A 12,365-nucleotide genomic window follows, 5' to 3' on the forward strand; every position below is an offset into this window, starting at 1 on the left:
CAGGGACCTGTGTGTCAACTCCCTTCTCTCCAAGCGGCCGTAGTTCAGGGATCTGTATGAAATGCATCAAAACATCAGTCCAAGTGGCTGACATCCACTTCAGCTATTTGTTTGCAAATAGGAGTTCTAAATGCTTTGAAAACAGTTTGTTCTTTAAAGTTGGTAAGCATTCCTTTTATAATTTGTCTACACTCTTTTTGAACAAGCTACTAATATTACTGATAAAATAAAATGAAAATTCAACTAGCCTTACTTTGATGGTTGGTCATAAGTTCAAAATAAGCAAAGTCCAAATTAATGAGATTTTATTATCTATGTATACAAGTTTACCTATATAGGCTTACATGTATGTGAATTAAGAATCATAGCAATTTAGCACTGGAAGGAAACATAAAAAAGAATTCTTTCTATACCCTACATTTTGCAAATGAAGAGATATGTAACTAGTAAATCGTTCTTTTTCTTGCACCCAAGAGACTAGTTCTATATTTAAACACAATCCATAAATAGCCTCCTTTACAGATATAATTTGCTGTGATTTCACGGCTCTGCTGAGCACATTACATGTTATGTAATGCTTTCACTTCTATTAGCTGTGTCTTAGCATCTCCTATAAATCTGCAGCCTCTTTGAAGGTAGAGATTATATTTATTTTTGCATTCCCCAGAGAACCTGCCCCAGCCCTATCCCCACAGCTGATTCTGGATTGAGCATCCAGCATCTGCAGGCGGCCATGAGCCTATGCTGAAATCAAGGAACCAGGCTCTGGGTTCCTGTGGGTCGCCTGTGGGCTAGGCAAATTTTCTTCTGCTTCAGAACATCTGATAGTTTCTCTGGATTGCCTTGTTTGTATTTGGAGTCCTGTTGTCTCTATTCTTCACCTGATAGTTATGAAGCTGTGCCCCTATGCTGAGGCCCACCCATCCCATTGTTTTCCCCATCCCAACCTCAACTGTCTTAAACTAGACTGAATTTGCCATTCCCTTATTTGGGCACAAATTAGAATTGCTGCCACTTCTCCACCCTCTCACCATTGTGCCCTTCACCTCCGCGTGCTGTGTGGTAAATAACCCAGGCAGCCTGCAGTGATCCCACTCTTAGAGCTAAAGCTATTGCTTGCTTTGCACTGTTACATAACATAAATGAGTGCTCAATGATTTGAAAGAATAAATTTGGACATTAATGATTCACTTAACAAATACTTATTGAATACCTAATATATACCATACCACCATCACCTTATTCTCTGTGCTGGGATATAGCAGGGAATAAAACCAAGTCCCCGCCCTCATGGGATTACATTCTAGTCAGGGAGGTACACAATAAGCAAATAAACAAACAGACATATAATATAAAGTCACTGCTAAAAAGTAAGTGCTGTCACAAAATGTAAAGTAAGGGAAGGGAATAGAAAATGACAGGAGGGAGTGCTATTTTAGATAGGATAATCAGGAAAGGCCTGGACATACAGACATATTGGAATCATCTGCACATAGATGGTATTTAAAGGATAGAGTAAGTGAGATCATCTGAAGAATAACGTGGTTAGTGAAGAGATGTGTGAGGACTCAGCCTGGGGCACTCCAACAGTTAGAGGTAGGGAAGACAGGGAGGGTTCAGGAAGGAAGGAAGGTTGAGGAGGAACAGCCAGAGAGGGAGAAGGGCAAGCAGGATAGAGCAGTGCTTTGGAAGCTGAATTGAGAAAGTATTTCAAAAAGGAGGACAATTGGCTACAACCAAGATTGACATTTGGATTGGCAATGTGGAAGTTAATGGAGTTACCGCCATTATAGTAGTAGCTTCACTGAAATGTGGGGGGACTCTGATAGGAATCTTCAAGACAGAACAGGAGACGAAGAAATGGAGAGATGAATGGGCACTGTGTCTTTGAGGTCCACTGCTACAAAAGGAACAAGAAAAGAGGCACTATCTACAAAGAGCTGTGAGACCAAAAGAGGCTTTCGTTGTTATTGTTGTTGTTCTTTTTTAAGATGGGAGAAATCACAGTATTTTTATGTGCAAAAACAAAGATGCAGGAAATAGGGAAAACTGGTGATACAAAACAGAGAGGGGTTATTGTACAGGCAAGACGCAGTGAGATTCAAAGATAGGACATTTCGAAAGAGGGCAAACTGATAGTCAATGGTAAATTAACCATTTTGGCAAGCATACATTTCATTTTTGGTCTATTTTGCTTTCTCATCAAGTTGTGGTTAATGACATGTATGAAATTTTTATAATAAGAAGAATATGATTGTGCAGAATTTTAGACAGTGGCCCTTCAGTGAAGTCATTGGTATTTTAATCAAAATGACTTGCAGGTTCTAATCCCAAAACACCTTGAAATTTCCAGCCCTCAGTGTATGGTAAATTATCTATCACATTACCGTAATTAGAACCATATAATTAAAACAATAGCAGCTTCTTTTATGTCTCTGTGGCACTTCTGCTAACGGGGCTTTAGTTCTGTCCAGTAAAGCCTCAGAGAAACCCAAATGGGAAAAGTATGACCCTATAAACAGAAAAGACAACCTTTACTATTTGGGTTTTTCTCTTTATAGTACCTCAATTCTGAGTTCCCAGGCATAAATATAGGTAGAAACTGACCTAAAGTCCAATCTACTTTTTAGAAAAATATGTATTCCACAGGATGCAAAATTTAGATAAAATAAATAAGAAACAAGATTTTCAGAACATCAGAGCTATAAAGATCACCCTCAGTGAGTATAAAACCTTAATTAAGACAGCTATGATAGATTCCTTTTAATGTAAAACCAGTGATTTTTACAGACATTAAAGATCACCTATTTCAACCACTTTATTTTATAGATGAATAAACTCAGTGCCCAAATGGTTAAATAACTAATACAAAGATGCTTAGGTGATTAGTGGCTATATTGGGCGGATTTTAAAATTAATTTTAAAAAACTGAAATAGTAATATTTATTGAGTGTTTCCATATACCAGGCACTGTGCTGATCACATTACAGTCATACCCTCATTTAAAATTTATAGCAACTATATGAGGTGGATAATAGGCGATCTCTTCACCAGCTGCCACTGAATTGACTTACTAACTTCACCACTTGTCTCCACTTTCTTCTTCGTTAAACACACGGACTGATGCTGGTACTATGTTAAATGCTTGAGGCTGGTAAATTTATTTGAAAATTTCTTTTCACTTATCCAATCTGCAGTCTGTAGTCATAATCTACGTTGGCATCAGTATCACCTGGGTACTTGTTAAAAATGCAGATTCTCAAACCCCAACCAGACTTACTGGATCAAAAACTGGGGGTGGGGTTTAACAATTTATGTTCTCCATTCAAGAGATTCTGATGCATGCCAAAATAGAACACTACTTTAAAGGCTAATACAGGGGCCAAGGAGAAGCACCTGGAGCTCCTTCCTCATGCTACCAAAAGAGTAAACCAAAAGCAATACTGCATCCTTGAAGCACCATAGAGATCATTGCCACCACTGAAAACTTAGAAGCTATGTACCTAGAAGCTATGTTTGTTTGGAGAAGTGATTCCTTTCATATTCAGATTTAACATACAAATTTGACTGGATTTTCATGAATGGCAATGGATTATTAAAACTCAACCAATGGTTACTTCAGTTAAGCTGCTGTTTCAGCTGTGGCCTTTTTTATTGAAACAAACTGACACCTCTCTTGGCATCTAACATGTAGTCATTAAATTAGCCCATTTTCCCACTATTCCAAAGAACAATCTTGTCTAAGGCTTATGTCAGCTCTTTGGCTCTGTGTCAAAATTAGGCCCACAATGACCTTAACTGTCCTAACACCTCACGGAGCATCACATTAGTACACTACATCTGTGACATTTTACTGTTAAGATCTGCATAGCAGGGAGTAACAGATACCCTAGAAACCTTTAAGGCACATGCGTGGCAGTAGCTGGAGGAGAAAATCCATGAACATTTAGGTGCCTACCATGTCAGCGAAGTTTCTAGAGTCAGGTTGTTTTCATCATATTGGATTATTCTGTCCAGAGGCAAACACTGTGCGCCTTTGTGCCCCTATCACTGAGAAAGAGGCACAATGTTTAGTAGGTGTCTTTGGATTTTTGAGGCAACATATACTACATTTGGTTGTTCTGCTCTGACTCATTTAGTCACTGACCAGAAATATTTCCAGCCTTGAATGGAGTCCAGAGCAAAAAGAAATCCATGGTTGTACAGACTTTAGTTATAAGAGGCTCTGGCTCTGCAATTTCAGCTTTTCTAAACCAGTGGATCATAGGTTCTTTTTTTTTTTTTTGAGACAGAGTCTTACTGTGTTGCCCAGGCTGGAGTGCAGTGGCGCGATCTCGGCTCACTGCAAGCTCCGCCTCCCAGGTTCACGCCATTCTCCTGCCTCGGCCTCCTGAGTAACCACCACGCCCGGCTAACATTTTGTATTTTTAGCAGAGACGGGGTTTCGCCGTGTTAGCCAGGAAGGTCTCGATCTCCTGACCTCATGATCCGCCCGCCTCGGCCTCCCAAAGTGCTGGGATTACAGGCGTGAGCCACCGCACCCAGCTGGATCATAGGTTCTTTGGCAGATAAGGAATCTAAATGGAGCCTGCTCCTGCACCAAGTTCAACTAAGAGAATCACGGTGTGAGCCCGTAGGATTTTGGAGCAAGTCTATGACCTCTTTATCAAGTCACCGTTTTCCTTCTGAAAACAGTTTGTGGCTTGCTGCCAGGTCCTGATAGGAGTGAATACCTGACCATAGGTCTACAAATGACCTAAGCTTTCCAATATCATTTGATTGTTTGGATCTAGCTGATCATAAAGTTAAATGTGTCTAGAGATTCTCCATCAGCAAATAAAAATGCTGTATATGACATTGGGCCTGAGCAAAACCCAAAGGCAGTGTTAAGACGTTAATAGGACTTGTTTCCACTCCCATGAGTAGAAGGCTGCTCATCACCATTTCTCCCTCAATTTGTACATATGGCCCCATGGGAGTTCCCTATATCATACTGCCTGCGGAGAAGAAAATTTGGTTCTGCCCAAAATGGCACCAGACATTCATAGGTGACATGAGAGGCAGTGGAGAAGGAAAATATTTCCACTAGATTAAACTTCAAATGAACTTGAACTTCTCATGGTGAACTTCACCTAGAAAAAAGTACTTTGCTTGAGGAAATTGCTCTCAGATTATCAATTTTAACCACTATACCATTGGAATCATAAGACATAAATAATAACACATTTATATTAGTAGGTAATCTACTAAGTTCAATGGAAAAATTGACCCAGCTTGAAAGTATAGTCCACTCTGAGAACTTATAGCATAGCAAATGGTGTACATTCTTTAATCAAACACCATCTGTTTTAATAAGCTACACCACAATTATGTTGTCTAGCAAACCACCCAAAACTGTGGTGTAGAGTAATAAGTATTTCTGGCTGACACATCTAAAAGTCAATTGAGGTTTGGCTGACCCAGCTTGGCTTTGGGAGGGCTTGGCACCAAATGTCTCTCATCCTCCTTGGACTACTTGCTGCACAAGACATGCTCTTCTCGTGGTGAAAGGCAGCAGTTCAAGAGAGCAAGCCCAGTTATGCAAGCTCAGTTCAAGCCTCTGCTCAGGTCATGGTCACTAGCATCCTATTAGCCAAAGCAAGGCATATGGGCAAGACTAAATTCCAGGGGTTAGGGAATATACTTTTCTCATCAAAGAGGGGGATAAAGGTGAATATTTGCAGAACAATTCTAATCTACCATACTACCTGAATTTAAAACTGGAATTTTTGTTTTTACAAAAATATTATTCAGTACGTTGTCAAAGGGCTGCACTAGTACAAATAGTTGATTCAACACAATTTCACAAATATTCATTGAATGTTTTTTATTTGTTGGGCACTATGTTAATTATCCAAAATTTAGGAATGGATAAGACATAGTCCCTGCCTTCAAGAATCTCACAGAAGGAACTGTAAACAAAATTTGATGTGATGAATGCAACAAAAGCCTTTACAATTCTCTGAGGTTGGTGTTGTGGCCATTTTACACAGAAGAAACTGATACTCAGAAAGATTAAATGATTTGTCCAATATTATACAACAGATAAAACTGAAATTCAAATTTCAGTTCAAATTTGGGAGTGGGAACTAAAACCTTAAACTCTTCCTATCATTCCACATAACCTTCCCCTGAAAGTGAGCACAGAGGTGATCCAGTCTAATACCTCACTTGATACTGGGCTCTTGGTATCTGTAAGGTGACATAATGCCAACATCTTGGTGAATTGACCCCAGGATAACAGATTTAGAGTGAATTACATATGCTTTCCCCTGCTCCATAATTCTACTCTTCTTACTTTGGTTAGATTTACTTAGAGAGACCATCAAACTAATCTTGATAATAATATTAAGCAGTAAGTCAGATTTGCATACCTCTTTTGGGCTAAGAGAGATCTTAGATGCTGGAGGATGCTTCAGTCAGGCTGCATATTTTTAAAATATGTGAGTCACAGGCAATAACTCTTTAGTGGATAGAACTTTTGTTAATATAAACGATTTTGATGACAAAGGTATAAACTGAACAGACCATTTTGTCTTTCATTTCTGAGAAGTAAAATGTCTGTGGTCAGTAATCAGGTATCCTGAGGGCTAGTGTGTAAGCATAATTATGACTTTCAGCTCTATTAGCCACTGTGAAGCTATTACTGTAATGTTTTATTTTAATATTTTCTTAATGTGTATCATAACAGTTTCAACATAAAATGGCTCTTCATATTTGTGCAGAAGAATTTTCATGAGTTTGAAGAATATTCGCCATAACCCTATTGAGGCAAATTATAGGTACCATATTATTGTTTCCATGTTAAGAAAGAGAAACTGGAGAGAGAAAGAAAATATGCGCTTAACTTTGGTAAAGTACCAAGTCACTGGAAAAGTCAAAGATAGGACTGAAGTCTAGTTATTACTAGCCTGGATGGTAGACTTTTGATTCTTGAAACAAAACTTTTAGGGAAGTATTAAGGGCATAAAAATAAACTCAACCTCTAAGGCTTAATTTTGTGTGGCTTGTCAGAAAAAGATTGAATCATCACATTTAATGCTGGGGCAAGAAACCAGGATAATTATGAATATTAGAAAGGGCTCAGAAGCTTGTTGAATTACAATATTTCTGTGCCATCATTTTATACTGAAGGTATTTATGTTCCGTTTATTTTTGGCAGTGAGTTTCACGTTGGTTGTTTGGGGTTGATTTCAGTACGCTCCAGTTATGGTTAGGGTAATACTAAATGACAGTGTTTTGTTACTTGAGTTCTCCCTCTTCTTTCACAACTCCCAAGCTTGTCAGTACTTGAAGGATTGCTTCCATGGACGCTCAGTATTGAAAGTGTGTCTCAGTATTGAGAGTTTCTTTCTCAAACAATCCCAGTCAAAGCTGCATACCTTGCTTCCCTTTCCTGAGGCCTGAGCACTGGAACGGGGCTGGACTGGGCCCATTCTTCAGGTAGCTTGCAATATTAAATGTGTTAGAAAATACTTTCAATAGACCTCCACAGAATCAGGAAAATAATGACAAGAAAAATACATACATCATTCCTAATTTTAGGTCTAGATACTCAGAGAATAACTGCCTTATTTAAAGTGGGCAAATACCCTTAGAGAGCTATAGGGGCTGTTTCCACCTGTGTGCTTCTGAGGCAGAAACAGATTCTCAGATGTTTATCTTCTGAAAGGAAATTTGTTTACACAAAAGGGAGGTGAGGAGATGGCATGATATTTTAGAATGACTTGTCTATGAACCTATATGAGCAGACCACGGGCATAAGAAACTAGATCTATTGGAAATTGATATACTTTCTTTTTAATTTTTTTGTCTTATTTCTAAAGAGACAAGTGGATGGAAAAACTTTTTGGCCCTCTTCCTTAGGATCAGAAGGTAAGCATCTTCTCATCATGGGATGGATTATTTGGAAACAAGTCCATTAAAGAGAGCAATTTGAGATGGGAATACTCAACCTATTTTCATGCCAATAATGGATCCTTCCTCATTGCTGTGTTTAAAAATTTCCTCAGCCTGCTTGGAAGGGCTGGAATTTATCAATTTAAGCATTTCCGTGACATCAGTTTTGTATTTCTCCATCTGAATTTCACAAATGCTTTTAGCTAGAAGGTATTTTTTCAGAATATTTAAAAAAGGTCAGAATAGCAAAAGTTTACAAGATCATTTTTTGTTTTTTTTTTCCTTTTGGTAAAATGAAACTGCTTCAATAGTCAATTGCCAAATGATCTATTCTAATTAAATAATTGTTTTCTTAATTATTTCCATGGCTTGCAGGGTTATGGTTTTTTAAAAAATTAAGTCCTATAGAAAACTCATGTAACTTGCACTGAAATTTTTTGCAAATCATTCCTTTCTCCTTTAAAAATCCTTTCATGTTTCTCTCCTGTAGAGATTGAATTACTTGTGTATCCTTTTTGTTTTAAGGCAGACTGTTCAATTTCTTTCAGTTTGTTGATTCAGTTATCACTTCTATTATAAGTATAATTCAACTAAACTTATTATTACGGGTTTTTTTTTTTTTTACTCTTTCCTCTCTTTATTTTGGGAAATTGAATCGATATGCTAATGAATTTCTTTTCTGTGAGGGAGCCTTATTGTTCCTGTAATGAAGGTTCCTAATTTATTTGGACATCTCTAGATACAATTTAATTGTTTTTTTGGTGGTTGAACTTTTTTCCTTTGGATAAACACCTATTCTGTGCCTTTCCCTTTCTGTACTTTTCTTTTTTCATGGTTCAGATGGTATTGTTCAACTATCTTAAGGAGAATTCAAACATTGCTCAGGTGAGATTCAGGTTTTTTGGTCCCATAATAGGGAAAGCGAAAATGATTATTAGATGAAGTGCATGCAAATGAAAACCAGAAGTTGAGATGGATGGAGCTGATTTTATTTCTAAGTGACTTCAGAATGCCAGTATCAGGGCTAGAACCCAAATGTATTCCCTCTGATTTCAGATCCTAGATTTGTTTATTGGCTCTGTTGTCTCACTGGTCCATTGGCCAGGTTTGTTTTCTTCTGAGGGAGAACAGTAGCTGGAAACAAATAGAAACTAGTTTACATCTTCCAGGAAAGATTTTGCCCTGCTAACTTTAGCTCCTTCCGCAAAGTTGTTAAAAGTCTGTTGGCATGCTGAAGGAAAGGCATTCAAGTTATTCGTCATTAATGAATTAATTAATCAACACACATTACTACCCACTATGCCAGATACTGTGGGTATACAAAGATAAATACAAATAACACCCTCTGTTTATTAAGCAAACCCATTTCTAGGAACTTTTTTCGTATCTTCTTTCTAATTTTCACAACCATCTTTCAAGGGAAGTATTGTTATCCCCATCCCCATTTTACAATGAGTAAACTGGTATTCAGAGAGATGAAGTGACTTGCTCAAAGTCACACAACTAGTAAATAGCTGAATTGAGATTTTTAACTCAGGTCTGATTCCAAACTCATTTTCATAGATCCTGCTCATTTACTTTTCCATTTATGAATAGAACTTGATCTCTGCCCTTAGAAGATTACATGTACACAAAAAATCACATATTGGATGATTCCATTTATATGAAATGCCCAGAATATGCAAATCTATAAAGACAGAAAGTAGTGTAAGAGTTGCCTAGGGCTGGGAGTAGGGGAGTAAGGAGTGACTGCTAATGCGTATAGGATTTCCTTTTGAGGTAGAAAAAATGTTCTAAAATTGTTTGTAATGATGGTTTCACAGTTTTGTGAATATACTAAAAATCATGCAATTGTGTAGTTTAAATGAATGAATTCTATGGGATTATAGCAGAATAAAGCTGTGCATGTATTTTTTCCCCCCCAAGGTTAACAGTGTAATGAGGAAGATAGATCTATGACCAGCTAACATTTCCAGGCAACATAAAAACAAATATGAGTAATGCACTCTGGAAACTCAGGGGAGGGTGTAGTTGTTAAGACCAGGAAACTGGGAGGTGGCTTTATGGAGCAGATGGCTTTGGAGCTGAATCTAAGAGCAAAATTAGAATGTTGGTAGGCAGAGAAGAGTGGAGGCTGAGAAGTCAGCAAGGGCACAGTCACAGGTCCGTGAGAGGACTGGGTTTTTCTGTAAGAATGGCAAGTCATCCAGCTGGAAGGCAATGAAAGGTGAGTGAGGAACGCAGAGGGAAATGAGGTTGGAAAGCATCTGACTGGAGTGTCTTGAGTGCCATGCTAAGGAGCTAAACTTCATTCTATGTAATATGGGGGATCTTTTTCACGGGTGGGAGATACTGTTTTTTTACATTTTTATTTATTTATTTATTTTTAATAGAGACAGGGTCTTGCTCTGTCACCCAGGCTGGAGTGCAGTGGTGTGATCATAGCTCACTGTAGCCTTGAACTTCTGGGCTCAAAGGATTCTCCCATTTCAGCCTCCCAACTACCTGGGACTACAGGGACATGCCACCCAGCCCAGCTAATTTTTTTGTTTTTTGTAGAGACAGGATCTCACTTTGTTCCCAGGCTGGTCTCAAACTCCTAAGCACAAGTGATCCTCCCGCCTCAGCCTCTCAAATTGCAGGAATACAGGCCTGAGCCACTGCCACTGGCTGAGAAAGAGTACATTTTAAAACCGGATCCGAGTTTCTGTTTTTCTACATCAGAGATCAGAGATCTATTTTCAGCAAACCAACACCACCCATTAAATGAATGTTGAAAATTTGAGTTTTCCTAATTTTGTTTTAATGTGTTTATAGTATGTATTTGTAAATTTCTTTGGGTTTCATAATTGTGTGTTTAAAAGGTAAGGAGTTTTATATATAGCTTATGTTTTACCAAAGTAAAATAGTATGAATATAGATTTTTTTTAAAAAACTTCCCTTTAAAGTGAGTTCAAAATTTGCTTAAATGGGAAATATTTGTCTAGGAGATAGGATATTAATCAAAGTCTCTTCCAAACTTGACCTCGTGAGCCCCATTCTATAGTAGGGGTACTCTAGGTATCTTATTCTGCAGATCTGAGAATCTGCACCAAAAAATCTCAGAACCAATGCACATTACAGTAGAGGTTTTATATAACAATTAAATAAGGATTTTATAGTTTGTTAATATAGACACAGAAGTAGGAAAATAGGACCTATTAAGAAATGAAAGTTTAAATAGTTGAACCTTGTGAAGCAATCACTGGGCATGATCTTCATGTTCATGTAGGATAGAATCTTTGCTGTGGGTTTCATTTGATAAATTAAAACGTTTTTTACGTTACATAATGTTGCTCTGGTTACTGCTATAGGTAGTATAGGGAATAATGGCCACAACAACCACAGCTTTTCTTCCATGTGCACTCACTTGATTTAACTTTTTTTTTTTTTTTAGACGGAGTCTTGCTTTGTCGCCCAGGCTGGAGTACAGTGACGTGATCTTGGCGCACTGCCACCTCCGTCTCTCGGGTTCAAGCGATTTTCCTGTTTCGGTATCCTGAGTAGCTGGGACTACAGGCGCATGCCACCATAGTCGGCTAGTTTTTGTGTTTTTAGTAGAGACGGGGTTTCATCATATTGGTCAGGCTGGTCTGGAACTCCTGACCTCAGGTGATCCACCAGCCTCAGCCTCCCAAAGTGCTGGGATTATAGGCGTGAGCCACCACACCCAGCTGATTTAAGATTTTAACAGACTTATTTGACAGAAACAAATTGGAGCTGTTGGCTGACCGTTTAACCCTCTGCTCTCGCCGCTGCAAAAAAACCACAAGAGCTTCATTATATTTTAGCTAACAGGTATTGGGCAGTAGTACTTCTTTTTTTTTTTTTTTTCATTCCTTTGTTTCAAAGAGATAACAGTTGACATACCCTTGAATACAAGCTCAGAGTTCATTTTCTGGTGAAAAAGGAATTTTGAAAGAGAAAATTTAAAAAACTCATACAAGTTGGGTTTTTTTTTCCATTTCCTTCTATATTTTAACTCTACAAACTGTAGTATCACAACAAGGGTGCAAAAAGCAGAGTTGGCATATTTGGTCAAATAAGACTTCATTTGAATTTTTAATATCTAGAAAATGATATTTTTAAAATTTCTTAAAATTTAAATTAAAATAGTTTTTAAAATTCAAGTGTTATATGTCCCCTATTATTAACATTTAAATTAAAAGATTATTACAAATTCAATAAAGAAGGAGGCAAAAAAAAGTGAGGGAGAGACATTTTATAATTACTTCAGTTTTTTAAAAAAATCAAGTTTGTACTCGTTCCAATTGTTTTGATATATTTGACTTTCTTTTTGTTATTCTTCACCTCCCTCATTATCTTTCCCCCTTTCTCTCCTTTATTTCTCTTCTCTATTTACCCTTTTCTTTTTTATTGCCTACTCT

At 37.7% G+C, this 12,365-nt stretch overlaps 1 protein-coding gene across 4 annotated transcripts in view; it reads left to right on the plus strand.

Moving 5' to 3' along the window:
- Positions 1–12,365, plus strand: part of LACC1 (laccase domain containing 1) — a 98,941-nt gene that overhangs the window by 32,298 nt on the left and 54,278 nt on the right. For 3 of the 4 annotated variants that reach the window (XR_010150449.1, XR_010150452.1, XR_010150450.1), the window contains one exon: positions 7,866–7,914. The exons of the other annotated variant lie outside the window; for it this stretch is intronic. The gene's annotated coding sequence lies outside the window, so the exon portion shown is untranslated. The remainder of the gene's footprint in view (positions 1–7,865; positions 7,915–12,365) is intronic. 4 annotated transcript variants of the gene reach the window in all.

The sequence above is a fragment of the Pan troglodytes genome, chromosome 14, assembly GCF_028858775.2.
Source record: "Pan troglodytes isolate AG18354 chromosome 14, NHGRI_mPanTro3-v2.0_pri, whole genome shotgun sequence".
Taxonomy (NCBI): domain Eukaryota; kingdom Metazoa; phylum Chordata; class Mammalia; order Primates; family Hominidae; genus Pan; species Pan troglodytes.